General features: G+C 25.0%; 1 long non-coding RNA gene across 1 annotated transcript in view; it reads left to right on the top strand.

Moving 5' to 3' along the window:
* Positions 1-3,964: 3,964 nt before the first annotated feature.
* Positions 3,965-16,411, top strand: part of LOC123265835 — a 155,560-nt gene continuing 143,113 nt past the window's right edge. The window contains exons 1-2 of the long non-coding RNA XR_006509679.1: positions 3,965-3,998; positions 4,944-5,094. This is a non-coding gene — a long non-coding RNA (uncharacterized LOC123265835). The remainder of the gene's footprint in view (positions 3,999-4,943; positions 5,095-16,411) is intronic.

Genomic DNA, 16,411 nt, shown 5'->3' with positions numbered 1-16,411 from the left:
AGCTGACTTTTATTATTCAATACATTAATAATTATTTTATAATGTTGCGTATTAGCAAATCTATATATTTTATACTTATACTAATATCATATGATTTATTACTCCGAGGAAAAAAATTTTTTCGCTACTGGATAAATACTATAGTTTTAGTACTTCCTACTAATTTCATTATTTTCAATTAAATTACTATTTACTTTTAATTCTCTACTAATTTAAAATTACTTCAACAATTTATACTAATAATTTTTTTACAGCATTTTGATTAAGTTATTTTATTATTTGCCGTTCAAATTTTATTGCTGTTATATAAGCGCTACAAATTTCTAAGTACCTAATTTGCTTAGATAATTTTTAACTAGCAACCTTGCAGTCACTATGTGACTGTTGTGACTTGTGTAATATAAAGAAATAAAATTTTGCGTCATTAAATAATGACTTTTGTTAAATTGTACTGTATTTTCTTCAATATTGACGTTTTTAAAGATATAAGCTCATCCCGATGTTACACTCATCAAGACCTTTCATTTGAGTACCCACATGGAATTTTTTATATATTTTATACATATGGTATTTGTGGAATATATAAATATATAAAATATATGAAAAATTGATATAGGTACTCAAATGAAAGGTCTCGATGAGTGTAACGTCAGGGTGAGCTTATATCTTTAAAAATGTCAATAGTTGACAAAATACAAGGTCATTTCTTAATTATTGACATTTTTTAAGATATAAACGCATTACGATGTTACACTCATCGAGAACTTTCATTTGAGTGACCACATGGATTTTTTTATATATTTTATATATATGGTATTCGTGGAATATATAAATATATAAAATATATGAAAAATTGATGAAGGTACTCAAATGAAAGGTCTCGATGATTGTAACGTCGAGGTGAGCTTATATCTTTAAAAATGTCAATAGTTGACAAGATACAAGGTCATTTCTTAATTATTGACATATTTTAAGATATAAACTCATTTTAATGTTACACTCATCGAGACCTTTCATTTAAGTACCCACATGACATTTTTTATATATTTTATATATATGATATTTGTGAAATATATAAATATATAAAATATACGAAAAATTGATGTGGGTACTCAAATGAAAGGTCTCGATGAGTGTAACATCGGGATGAGCTTATTTCTTTAAAAATCTCAATAGTTCACAAGTTACAAGGTCATTTCTTAATTATTGACATTTTTTAAGATATAAACTCATTTTAATGTTACACTCATCGAGACCTTTCATTTAAGTACCCACATGACATTTTTTATATATTTTATATATATGGTATTTGTGAAATATACAAATATATAAATATATGAAAAAATTGATGTAGGTACTCAAGTGAAAGGTCTCGATGAGTATAATATCGGGGTGAGCTTATTTCTTTAAAAATGTCAATAGTTTACAAGATACAATGTCATTTCTTAATTATGTATCTAGAGATAGAGAATTTTCGAATGCAGCCTAAATACTTATCATCATAAATTAACTATTAGTGAGAATGATATGAAACCTTGAAAAGGCACAAATTCAAGTCAAGACCTTTGTAATGACACTAAATTTCACTAAACAAAAACCATTTGTTCAAAAGTACAGTCACTAAATGCAAGCAGAAATTTAAAATTTCTGAAAAATATGAATTTGGTTCAAGATATATAAAAAATGGCTGTAACTTTTAAAAACAACTAAATAGAAAAATATGTTTTATTAAAATAAAAATTGTAGAACATTAAATTATCTGTAACTTTTGTATAAAAAAATTTTCTATAAAATTAATAGTCTAAAAATTACAGCCACTTACTTACTAACTTACTATAAAATAAAACTGTTTACTTACTGACTTTTCTAATTGAAATTTGTCGATTAGAAATTGGAGTGAATTCCTGTATACTTTGTCCTATTGATTTACATAAAAGTCCAATCCAATAAAAGTAAAAAAAGCATAAAATATACAGGAAACAGAATCCTGGCAATCATGCTGACAAGTGGACAGTAGACAGTCCATTGAACATCGTACATTCCCATTTGACTCGATACTCTATGTCCGTATTATAATAATGCATGTACCGTATATCGTGTAACTAGCGGAGAAACTGATGCAGCTCTGACAATCGCTAATGATTTCCATAATTACGCTTGTGTAACTTACTGTGAGGGAGTTTGTTCTGTAAAACATCAACATACTTAATTAGATTGTAGATTTATAAAAAAAAAAAAAAAAAAAATTCCCTTAAAATTAAAGTAATTAAACTAAAAGATATTTAAAAATTTTTTTGTTTTTTATAAATAATTAATTACTTAAAAAAAAATATTTTTAATTATAAATTTCGATATTTTATGAAATTATCGAAATTTATTTTTTAAAAAATTTTCAGATCTGGCAATTTTTTATTAAAATTAATTTAGCAGATATTCGATAATTTTAATAATAATTTTGACTAAAAAATTATGGCAACAAAAAAGATAAAAATGAATTTAGCATAAATATATTTATTAATTTTTAAAATTCTATAACAAATAAATTATGACAGAAAAAATTATAAAAAAAATTGACGTGAAAATTTAAAAAAATAAAAAATGCAATTTTTTAAATATAATTTTTTGGGACAAATTTTTTTGTTAAATAAAATTAAAAAATTGTTAAGTGACTGCTAACTTTAATATCATACAAAAAATTGAGGAAAAAAATTGATATTTAGAAATTTAAAAAAATTAAAAATGCAATTTTTTTTTTAAATAATTTTTTGGAAGAAATTTGTTTGAAAAAAAAAAAAATTAAAAAGTTTTGACAACCAATTTTAATGTCATCAATTTTTTTTTTTTTTTTAATATTTATTGTAGAAAAATTTATTTTATAATTAATTAAATAATTATTTAAATTGAAAAAAAAATACTTACTTTTTTTTTATAAAATCTCAAAAAAATTGAAGGTTAATTCTGAAAAATTTTCATAAAAATACTTCTAAAATATTATTGTCAGCCATTTTAATTATTTTTAAATCACTAATGAATAAATTTTTGAAAAAAGTATAAAATACAATTACATTTAATATTTTTTAATATTCACAAAATAAAAATAAACAACCGACGTATTTACTTCTCGAAGATCCGAAGATCCGTTAGACGCGCGACGGCCATCTTTGATTGAGTATCGAAGTATCGAACTCGAAATTTGAAATTCAAAAATATATCGATACGTCAGTATCGATTTTGAATTAAAACAAAATGGCGGACAGAAAGCTTGGTTGTATGACGTAGTATACTTCGCTCGTTGATTTTTAGAGTATTTTATAAACAATTATTGACTGCCACGCGTTTAGTTTATTTAAAATTAGTAAATTTTTAATTATTATAATTTTTTTCGCATTTATAATATTATAGACACCAAAAATATGTAAATAAAATGTCACCGCAAGATTTACCGGCAGTAACAATGGTTAACCAAAAATGTCAAAAATTATTAGTTGATTATTAAATTTTAATTGTTATTTTTTTATGATAAAATTTTTATTTTATTAATTTGTTACTTAAGTTAAAATTTGTTTTACATATCTTTAAAAAGTTTTGACGGAAATTCAGAATTTTTATTAGAAAATTTTGAATGTTGAATTTGTCCGAAGAAAAATGAATTTTTTTATTTTCTTCGACAAATTTAGTATGAAGAATAATTAAAATGAATTTTAAATATTTTGTAATTTTATTTGACAAAAAAATTTATTTCGAAAAATTTTTTTTGAAAAATTGCATTTTTAATTTATTAAATTTTCTAAATGTCAATTTTTTTTCTCAATTTTTTATCCAGTAGTTTATTTATTAGAAAAATTTTTTAAATTATTAAATATCTGCTAAATTAATTTTCATATTTTGGACGCCGTATTTCAATATTTTTTTTTGTAAATTATTTATTTTTCAAGAAATCCAAGAAATTGTCAAGTGTATTATCATTTCTTAAATTTTTAATAGTTTATTTTCATAAGGTATTTTTTTTTAATTATAATAATTATTTATTTAATTAATATTGATTATTTTTTTTTAATTTGCTAATTTATACATTTTTATTTTTTTACAAATTCTGAAAAAGTTTTAATTTTAATAAAAAATTTTTATTCAAAAAAATTAGATACAAAAAATTTAAAAAAATCTTTAATTGTGTAACAAGTTATTTTTATCAGGTATTTTTATTATTTACAATAATTAAATTATTTTATCATGTTTTTTATTTACTTATTTTTTGGTGACAAATTCAGAGAAAATTAAATATGAAGTTTACAATCTTAAATCCAAACATTAAATACAAAAAAAAATCTAACATTATAAAGAAATATCTAAAAAATTTTATAAATTATAATAAAAATTAAAAAAAAAAATTGACAATGAAAATTGAAAAAAAAATAAAAATTAAGTACTTAATTTTCAACAAAAAATTATGATGATAAATTTAGCAGATTTAATCATTTTAAAAATTTTTTTTAACAAATAAATTATGGCAAAAAAAAAAATATAAACAAAATTGACATGTAGAATTTTTAAAAAATTAAAAATGCAATTTTTTAAAAATAAATTATTTTGTTAAAAATAAATTTTTTTGTTAAAAAAAATTAAAAAATTCTCTAATGACTGCTAACTTTAATGTCATCAAAAAATTAGCTAAATAATCACAAGGTACTATTTCAATGGCATTAAAGTTAGAAGTCACTAAATCATTTTTTAATTTTTTTTAACAAAAAAATTATTTTTAAAAAATTGCATTTTTTATTTTTTTAAATTTTTACATGTCAATTTTTTTTTCTACTTTTGCCATAATTTATTTGTTGAAAAATTTTTTGAAATTATCAAATATCTGTTACATAAATTTTCATATTATTTTATTAAATAACATTTTAAAAAAAAAAAAAATTCATTAACAATGTAATTTTTTTCAGATCATGAAGAAGTAACAAGAAGAACAAAAGTACATATTTACAGCGACATTAAAGCAGCATTAGCAGCAGAGTACATAGAGAGTCCTCTGTACTCAGTACACAAGTGAAAGTACATAACAACCGGTCAGAATTATCCTGGATTTAAATAAAGGTAAGAGTGAATTAGACATTAAATAAATAAATAAAAATAAAAGAAAAGACAGAACTCGTTAGTTTTAAATTTACGGAAAGTAAAAAAATTATTAAATAAATATTCCATGTAAAAACAACGTCGTGCCTACGTGGAGTTAATCGTGCGTAAACGGTAACCATTGCAGCGAATTATTTATGAAAAAACAAATTGTTATCAAAGATACGAGAAATTAAACAATTAGAATTAAAGGGATTTTTTAGTATTGAATAGAAAGGACATCGTAAATAAGTGATTAAAATAGCTGAACATTGGCACGATATTACGAGTATTTAGTATTTATATTTATATATTTCGTGTTTAGTTATAGCTATAAGTGAAGGATGTGAATGTGTTGAGATTCAGAGCGGAACGCGAATAAGAACGCGTTTAAGAAAATGAAGGGGACTTGTAGCGTGAATAAGCGTGTCCCATGATAAAACGTACTTACTATAACTATTACTATTACTGGCGTACCACACAGTATCTCTGCTTATTCAATATCTATGTCTGTATCTCGATAGACGTAGTGCCTTTCGATATGCAGAAACTCCCACATAAATTAAGTTCTCCGCCTGAATGCATATGTGTATTATAAGCCGTTCCTTACGTCGAGTACAATTCCACGTCGATAGAGGAGACCCCATGCTTTTAATGTTCCCTGGACTTGTCTGTTTTATGTCTTCCGGATGCTACCACGTGCTTAGCTCTATTCTTTTTTTGGTTGATTGGTCGTGTAGTTATTAATAATTTGGATAATTACAGGAAACCTGGAGTCATATTTTATAACTTTATTTTCATTTGTTGGTTTTTTAATTTAATGTGTTGAAAAGTATGGTTTCACTTTAAGTAGCAAATATTTATTAATCAATTTTTTAATCTGGATGCAATATTATAGTCTAACAATCTTTTTTGCAATAACTTTTGAACCAATTGTTCAATTGTTTTCAAATTTCGTAAAACTGTTAGTTTTTTAATACTATTGAAATTAGTAAAAGAATTTTTCAAATCGGTAGATTCGTTTCTGAGATATTGACTCCGTACATCCGCACAATTCTTTCTGTACGGATCGTTTTTTCGCGATAGCTTCTAAACTAATTGTTCAAATTATTTCAAATTTTATGGAGATCTTAAGCTTAAAATACACTTGAGACTTTAGAAGAAATTTTTATAATCCGTTGACTACTTTCCGACTTACAAAGATGTAAAATTATAGTCTAACAATCTTTTTTGCAATAACTTTTGAACTAATTGTTCAATTGTTTTCAAATTTTGTAAAACTGTTAGTTTTTTACTACCATTGAGATTGTTGAAAGAATTTTTTTAATTATTTGATTAGTTTCCGAGATATTGACTCCGTACATCCGCACAATTCTTTCAGTACGGATCGTTTTTTCGCAATAACTTCAAAAGTAATTATCCGAATTATTTCAAATTTTGTGGAGATTTTAAAATTATAATACTCTTGAGACCCTAGAAGAAATTTTAACAATCTGTTGATTACTTTCCGACTTACAAAGATATTGACTCCGTAAATCCGCACAATTCTTTCTGTACGGATCATATTTTCGCGATAACTCCAAAACTAACTGTCCGAATTATTTCAAATTTTATGGAGATCTAAAGCTTATTATACTCTTCATATTCTAATACAAATTATTGCATTCGGTGGATTATTATTTGAGGTACAGATTTATAAAATTTGTTCCCAATTTTTGAGTTGTTAAAAGTAACAATTAATAGAAAATTATATATTTATACCAAATGTCTATAAATATTTTCCTGAGTAAAAAAAAAAAAGTTTCTTTTTGACCCGATAATTTTTTCCTGTAAATTTGTTTCACATAACGTAAACACGTTAAAAAACCCGGCGAACTTTTATAAATCACTAACCCGTAAAATCGGTAGGCGCACAAAAACATCAATCTGACTGTTAAAACCACTTGGCGGCAAAAAAGATGGATCCGGAAAGACTTTCTCGTTTTTTGTCGTCTAATATCTCACGCTCGATTCCAATCTCGGTACTCGATAAATCTAAAAATTCCGATATAATTACCGCTTATCCCAGATCTTGACTTCTTGTAAGCCGTAAGTAAATCCGATCTCTTTGTCTCAGATCTTTGAATCTCAACCTTTCGAATCTGAAATTTAAGCTTTACGTTATTAATTAACTTTTTGCTCACTCTATTCCTCGAGCTAAATTTCGCCTCGTGAAAGCCGCCCAAATTTTAAACATTTTTAAAATAAATGTGCTCGTATATATAAATCTCCTTAAGTATTTATTCTCGAACCCATCTATCACTACGTCGTATATTTTATTACCTCATTTAAAGTCTCGGTGCTGAGATTTTATCGAAAAAACTCATTGCGCTTGCTTAATTAAATTTATAAAAAATTTCCATTTCAATTTTAACTTTTTTTTAAATTTTTTTCTCTTGAACTATTGAGTTTAGAAAAAAAAGTTTCAAACAAAAGTTGTAGGAAATTGAATCTAGAATATTTATGGTTTCCATAAAAATTTTTTTAGGATGAATATTTTTCAATATATTACAAATTTAAGTATAGGCTTCAAAATATCCAAAAAAAATTTTTTTTTTTGGAAAATTTTTAGCGGCATTTCATAGTGACTCGTGGCAAATTTGACTCTGGAATTCCATCAATTATAAGCTATAATTGTGTGACTGAAACTTATACTATAGTGAAATTTATCTTATAATATGGGTGATTCTCTGTAAGGATGTTTTTTGCTGTCCCAGGCATTTTTTTATTAGAAAAATTGTTATTTTGTTTCGAAAAAAATTTTATTACGAAAGTAAAAAAACATTTCTATTTGGAGCATTGAAAATTAAAATGAAATAAATTTTGGTTTTTTTGCTATAAATTCGTAAACCACCGAAATATCAGTCCCCTGGGCTGTCCCATTCCCAAAATTAGAACTTTAAGATTAAATTTTAAGTTATTCGTTCATAATATATAATTTGGTCCATAATGTTTATAAACTTAATTAGTTAACTAACAATCTTCTTCAATAAAAAGTACCGAAAATTAATTTGTTTCATTAAATTCATTAAACCAAAGTTTGTCCCAGGCATTCTAAGATCAGTCCCCTGCCAGAAGTTCAAAGCCAAAAAAAAAAAATCCAGCGTGTTATTTTACCTTTTGTAAGATTTATAAGGATCTAACTAGCCTTAAGTTAATAACCATAGGGCTGTTAGCGCTTTATCGCCATTTTATTTAGTGTCAAAGCACCGTTTGTGCTGGAAATATGTTTCTGGGCCACTTTAAAACTCAGTCTCCTGGCAGCTATTTTTATTTATAATTTATTTATAAAATTGGATCCATAAGTTTTAATGTTATTCTAATTAATGTAAACATTCATTGAGAACTTGAAAAGTTGAATGTATTGAAATAGTTTGCTTGATTGTTCTCAATTTGTTAAAAAAAAAAAAAAAACAGTACCCTGTCATGTTATATGGCAAAAGATACACAAATATCGAAAAAGCAAAAATTAATTCGGCTGTTTATTGATTATGATTAAGCTGATAGTTTTGTAGCCCTTGTTAATTTTTTTTCTAATAAAATCAAAAATAATTTGGTCGGACAATTTTGTACAGATTTAAGACGTCCTTACAGAGAATCACCCATATAGAGGAATAACTAATTAACAACATCTCTTTGTCAAAAACCTCCATTACTTTTTAAGTTTCTCGTAATTATTATTTGACTGAGTGTGACTGGTGGGACTAAGAAAAATCCTTCTCTCTTACCAAAGGTATACTTAAAGTCCAATTTCAGTTCGACCACTAAACTTTTAAAAAATACTTCCCTCTCAATAGTGAATTTATCCTACAAACATTCAATATTATGAAGAATTAAACTGATTACCTACGTAGAAACAATTAAAAAAATTTGTTTTTATTTTGACTGGTGGGACAGGCATTTGTGACTGGTGGGACAAGTACAAAATGTCTACATCAAGTTGTTTATTAAAAAGACTTTTATATTATTTCAACCTTAGAAACATTATTGTTTATATATTTAACTATAAATTATTTAGGATAATTAAAAAAAAACTCATTGAAAAACACAAATAAAGGATTTAGCATGCTGACAACACGATCTTGATAAACTTAGGTGTTAATTAATAACGAACATAAAAAAATTTGTTTTTAAAACTATAATAATAAATATGTTAGTTAATAACAAACATAAAATGAATTTGTTGTTAAAACTATTGAAACAACATTTGATCCGGATACAAGTTAGTACGGCCGAAAAGTTACTAGGAGAGAAAAATCGATTTTCTTATTGATTAAAAAAAATTTTTTTACAAATTTGTAAAATATAAACTTTTAATAATAAATTAGGACTGAATTAGAATGAATTAGAGAAATTAAAAAATTTTAGTCATTTAGAATGCCCCAAATACAACCAATTTAATTATAATCTCATACTGTATAGATAAATTTTTAAAAAAATCTATTTAATTTTTTAGAATTCCAGATCATAAAATGATATTTGATATTCCTCGGTAACAATAACAATTATTTTCTCTCGGTTAAGTTACAATAAATTGTCAACGAGACCGTGGAATGCGACTCAATAAATCTATCTTTCTCGCAACTTAGTATATGTATATGTATATAATACATAAATATCCTGTGTAGCCAAACCCGATGAAAAGAGTAAATACTTTTATTGGTATCGAGTAATCCGGCAATAATGTCGTTCTTCAGCATTAACAAGTCCTCGACAAGTTGACTCAGAAATAAAATCTTAAACCAGTGGCACCGGAATGCCATTTTATTACCAGGAAAAACTTTTCCCAACGCCTTTAATTAATAATTACTAATAAGTTATTATTAGTTATTAATTATCAAATAATTACACCGTGAGTTCCCATAAAAGTGAAATAGCATTTACTTTTACAATTTACATCCTTCCGAAGGACATGAAAGTGAACGTATCGTCCTTTAACTTGCATCACTAGATACCACTCCCACGCCATCTTAACAATCATGTTTAATTCGTTTACACACATTCATTTACCATAACTATTATTATATGCAAAAACCCCACACGATAGTTTCTCTAAGAAATTAAACTACGATTTGTTCTTTTAAAAGTTATGCCCATTTTTGTACTACATTTAAATTAGATTTTTTAAATTTATAAATCATTCTTTATAGAGTTATAACTTTTGTGATATTAGTTTTAGAGAAAAATTTTTTAAACAAAATTTGGAGGCAATTCAATTTTAAATTATTTTTATGTCTACAAATTTTTGTAGAATAAATATTTTTAAAGATATGGATAATTTAATTATAGGCTTTAAAATATCCGAAAAATTACATTATTTTTAAAATGGCTATAATTTTTGAACCATTGATTTTAGAAAAAAAAGATTCATATCGACGGTGTAATTAGCAATTAGTCTAACTCCTCATTTTTTAGATGGTGATTTTTTAACATTTTGATACAGCAATAGTTCAATTATAAATTATTTGAATTATCTAAACCAAAATATTTTACCTCTATTAGATATTAATGATATTAAATGGTTTTTTAAAGTGATAATAAATTTTGAATCAATTATTTTTTCATACTAATGGAAGATTTTCTAAAATGGAGTTAGACAATTTGCTAATTAGAACATCGATATAAAAGATATCAAAAATTTAATTTTGAACAATTTTGGTATCAATAGAATTTTTTAAGCTTCAAATTACATAAAAAAAATTAGGAAAACAGTTGACCCTAAAGGTCATCTCTGCCCCGCTCATTCCATACCTAAGCGCCCAAAATTGCATTTATAACGTTTTTGAGCTCTTCGAGCTCAAAAATCTAATAGAAGTTTAATGAAACACTATTTTTGAATTTTCAAACCGCAACAACTTTTGAATGAATCAACCGATTTTTACGCGATTGGCTGCATTGGACGCATTTTTTTAAGTCTCATAAATAATTCTTAAGCTTAAGTTGATTGAATTAGAAACTTTGAAGTAATTCTGAAAAAACACTTTTTTGGGTTTTTTTTCGACAACGATAACTCACGAACGAATCAACCGATTTTGACCGGACTGGCGGCGATGAACGCGGTTTTTTGATGTTAAAAGCTGATTAGTCTTCGGAATCGATCCATAAAGCCGTTTAAAAGTTATTCCAAAAAAACCACATTTGAAAAAAATTTTTTTTGTAACTTTTTTGAGATTTCTTAAAATCTACCAGTTCGAATCTGTCCAAATTGTATTCAAAATCTAAGTTTGATCAATTTTTGAAAATTTTCAATTTTCTTAGCGGGAAGTTAAAAAGTTTTATTTAAAAGTTGTAGAGAATTTAATTTTGAACAATTTTTGTATCAATAAATTTTTATAAGCCCAATATTTTCAAAGATATGACTAATTTAATCATAGGCTTTAAATTTCATAAATAATTTTTTGAAAAAATTGCAAAATTGTAAAAATGGTTGTAATTTTTGAAATAATAATTTAAAAAAATGTTTTATACAAAAGTTGTCAAAATTTTTATTTTAACAATTTTTGTATTAATAAAATTTTTGTAGGACCTATATTTTAGAAGATATGGCTAATTTAATAACAAACTTCAAATTATACAAATGAAAAATTTGGAAAAATTATATTATCTTTAAAATAGCTATAATTTTCGAGCCATTGATTTTATAAGAAAAGTTTCATATAAAAGTTGTCAAAATTTTAATTTTACAATTTTTCTATCAATAAAATTTTTCATATGACCAATATTTTAGAAGATATGTTCAATTTAATAATAGGCTTCAAATTATACAAACGAAAAATTTGGAAAAATTATTTTGTTGTTAAAACTAGCTGTAATTTTTGAACCATGCATCCTACAAAAACTTTAACTCATTCTAAAACTGTTCCTCATAAAATTTCACTTAAAAAAATTCTTCTACGCCCAATATTTTCCGAGTAATCTCTATTTACGCCCCCGCAAGAATTTTTGAACGCCTACAATGCGTAACCGAACCAGTTACACATAACTTAATGTGTTAAAACAATAAATTTTTGTTATATAACAAAATTTTCATGTAACATATAACATAATTTCATTATCTATGAAAGCAGTTCTATAACCAATATCTAATAGCATATAATAAAACCCGTTATAGATCGATAATACAAACGAAAATAAATAGATAAATGTAAAACAAGTTAGCGAGTTATTACGCCGCCCGACTTTGTTAAACAATCATGCAAATGCTGTTCATTTCTGCAATTCAAATCCTTCAAACGCTAAAATTGGCCAACAACTCGCTATGTATAACATATATTAAATATATATACAAGTATTTCTATTCTCGAGTCCGATTTGCCCGAATAACTCTTATAAATTACTAGATAAATCTTCGAGACACGCGACAGCATAACAAATGTGTGAATCTGATCACTGCATGCATGTGTGCACATATTTAATAATAATTATTATTATTATTGTTATTAAAGTCCACAGTGCACATCTACCAAGTACGTATCGGTGAAAGTATTTGTGAATATAATATTTGAATTTAAATAAATAAATATATATAAATATAAATATAAAGTTAGGTAAAAAAAAAGAGCCATTTGCATATCATTCGTTTATGCAATTCATAACTTTTATGTTATGTCTTATGTCTATTTATTATTGCAATAAAATGATGATTGGTTTATTACGGCTCGACTAACTTTGTAATGACATCGGAATTGCATTTACCCGGAAGGTTTCCTATTCCGTATTGATAAGTTATTGCATTTTTTGTGGATATTCAACACTCGATTTTTCATCGAGAGTTCCTTTTATTAATTAATTAAAAATATTTAATATTTTAACAACTTTATTGGTTTTAAATAGCTGTTATTTTTTAACTATTGGTTTTAGAAAAAAAAGTTTTCAACAATAGTTGTAGAAAATTTAATTGAAGAAACTTTTTTTGTAAAATCAATAGTTAAAAAATTACAGCTCTAAATAATTATTCCCGACGATGAATTATCTTTAAATTTATTATTTCGGAAGCAAATTTTTAATTTTGTATTTTTTTAAGTAGTTCGTTATTAAAATAGCTGTAACTTTTAAACTATTGAGTTTAGAAAAAAAAATTTGGAATAAAAGTTGTTAAAAATTGAATTTCCTGCAACTTTTGCCTCAAAATTTTTTTCTAAAATACCCTTCAAAAGTTCAAAAGTTACACCCCATTACATTAGTATATACACTTTTGAGAAATTTGAAACTATTGATCACGTAAAAATTGGCTGTAAATTATGAAATAATGACAAAAGGGGCATTCCATAGTGACTGGTGGGATATTTGACTTTGGAATTCTATCAATTATAAGCTATAATTATGTGACTGAAATTTATACTATAATAAAATTTATCTTATGATATAGAAGAATAACTAATTAACAACATCCCTTTGTCAAAAACCTCCATTACTTTTTAAGTTTCTCGTAATTATCGTTTGACTGAGTGCGACTGGTGAGACATCGAAAAATCCCTCTCTCTTACCAAAGGTATACTTAAAGTCCAATTTCAGTTCGACCACTAAACTTTTAAAAAATACTTCCCTCTCAATAGTGAATTTATCCTACAAGCATTCAATATTATGAAGAATTAGACTGATTACCTACGTAGAAACAATTAAAAAAATTTGTTTTTATTGTAACTGGTGGGACAGGCATTTGTGACTGGTGAGACAAGTACAAAATGTCTACATCAAGTTGTTTATTAAAAAGACTTTTATATTATTTCAACCTTAGAAACATTATTGTTTATATACTTAACTATAAATTATTTAGGATGATTAAAAAAAACTAATTGAAAAACACAAATAAAGCATTTAGCATGCTGACAACACGATCTTGATAAACTTAGGTGTTAATTAATAACAAACATAAAAAAATTTGTTCTTACAACTATAGGGGCATTCCATAGTGACTAGTGGAAAATTGGACTCTGATATTCCATCAATTATATATAATTATGTGACTGAAACTTATGATATAGTCAAATTTATCTTATAATATAGAAGAATAACTAATTAACAACATCCCTTTGTCAAAAACCTCCATTACTTTTTAAGTTTCTCGTAATTATCGTTTGACTGAGTGCGACTGGTGAGACATCAAAAAATCCCTCTCTCTTACCAAAGGTATACTTAAAGTCCAATTTCAGTTCGACCACTAAACTGAAAAAAAATACTTCCCTCTCAATAGTGAATTTATCCTACAAGCATTCAATATTATGAAGAATTAGACTGATTACCTACGTAGAAACAATTAAAAAAATTTGTTTTTATTGTGACTGGTGGGACAGGCATTTGTGACTGGTGGGACAAGTACAAAATGTCTACATCAAGTTGTTTATTAAAAAGACTTTTATATTATTTCAACCTTAGAAACATTATTGTTTATATACTTAACTATAAATTATTTAGGATGATTAAAAAAAACTAATTGAAAAACACAAATAAAGGATTTAGCATGCTGACAACACGATCTTGATAAACTTAGGTGTTAATTAATAACGAACATAAAAAAATTTGTTCTTGAAACTATAATAATAAATATGTTAGTTAATAACAAACATAAAATGAATTTTATTGTTAAAACTATTGAAACAACATTTGATCCGGATACAAGTTAATACGGCTGAAAAGTTACTAGGAGAAAAAAATCGATTTTCTTATTGATTAAAAAAAATTTTTTTTACAAATTTTACATGGAATGCCCCTATACATACTTTTTAAAATTTTGAATTCCGCGCTTAGATTCATAATATTTGCACCTTCTAAATTTTTGATTAAAAAAAGAGGTTTTGAACAAAAGTTATAGAAAATCAAATTGTTTACAACTTTTGTTTAACAAAGTTTTCTCTACAGTCGATAGTTTAAAAGTTATTAACTTCAGTCAATAAATAAAATAAAACATTTACGAGCTTTCATTTCTAGACTTCGGATTATTGGTTTTAAATGTTGAGGAAATATTTATTTGAAATTCATATTACCTCTGTTACTTATTGGCAACGTTGTGTGAAAATGATGTCAGGTGTATGGAAATATTAATTACTAGTGTCAAACCACATAAATAAGCAATTTAAATACATAGTTGCACGACTGATAAAACTGTTTACTGCTGCAGTAAATAATTAAAATTATTTCAAATAGATTTAATAAACTTTCTAAAATCTTGACCAGTCGTTTTATCAATCAACAGATGAGTGTTTCCTAGATTGAAGATAAAGATAGTGCCTGAATTGAATAATTTACTAACAAATATCGGAAGAGACATTTTTAAGGATTTAAAAAAAATTTCTATATCCAAAATCGCTGTAACTTCTGAAATATAAATTGTAGAGAAAAGTATTTTAAACACAAGTTGTAGTAAATTAAATTACCCACAATTTTTATGACAAAAATTTTTTTATATGATAAATATCTTCTAAGATAAGGTAAAAGCCCCAATTATTGGCAGGGGTCTAAATATTGACACCCTGAATTATTTTCAAATATATTTAATCATCTGTAATAAGAATAACTATCATATACATTTTTATTAAATCCTAATTAATTAAAAAATTGAAAAAAATTACTGTCAGTTCAAAATATTAAATATTAATTATTAAAAAATAATAAAGTTACCACTAGTTCATCAAACCAGCTTACGAACGTTTATTTTCTTAACAACTTTGATTAGAAAAGCATTTTTTTTTTTTAATGCTGAGTTTAAATTCATTTCTTCATCTAATAATATGATCTTTTTTTTTTTTAATTAACAATATATGAAAAATTTATAAAATTGAATAATCGAAATTAATTGTGTGCTTTCTAATATTTAAATAATGGGTGCCAATAACTAGTTGATAATTTTTAAGTTGAATCTCATATTGACAGCCATTCGACAGCGCTACCACGCCTTTTTTTGACTTTAACCTAAAAAATTAACTGTAAGAGTTTGAACTCTTCTGATTCAATAAATTATTTTTAAATAAATTTTTATATTTTTAAAAGTAATTAATCATTTATGGAAATTATTATTAATAAACTTTCATAAAATTGATTACTTAATAATAAGTTTGGATAAATAAGAATAAGCAGATGATTCTAGGCATGCTTAGTATAGGTGTCCATAATTGGGGTGAAAGTATGTCAATAATTAGATCAATCAGTTTTTTAACCTACCAATAATTGGTGTATCCGGATAATCTATTTAATTATTTAAAATTAATTAGTAAATATCAGTGATTATCATTTTAACAAAAGAAATTGATTAGTAAAAACATTA

This window comes from Cotesia glomerata, linkage group LG5 (assembly GCF_020080835.1).
Source record: "Cotesia glomerata isolate CgM1 linkage group LG5, MPM_Cglom_v2.3, whole genome shotgun sequence".
NCBI classification, from domain to species: Eukaryota; Metazoa; Arthropoda; class Insecta; order Hymenoptera; family Braconidae; genus Cotesia; species Cotesia glomerata.
The sequence above is the reverse complement of the archived record's forward strand: the minus strand, read 5'-3'. Positions and strand labels throughout refer to the sequence as shown.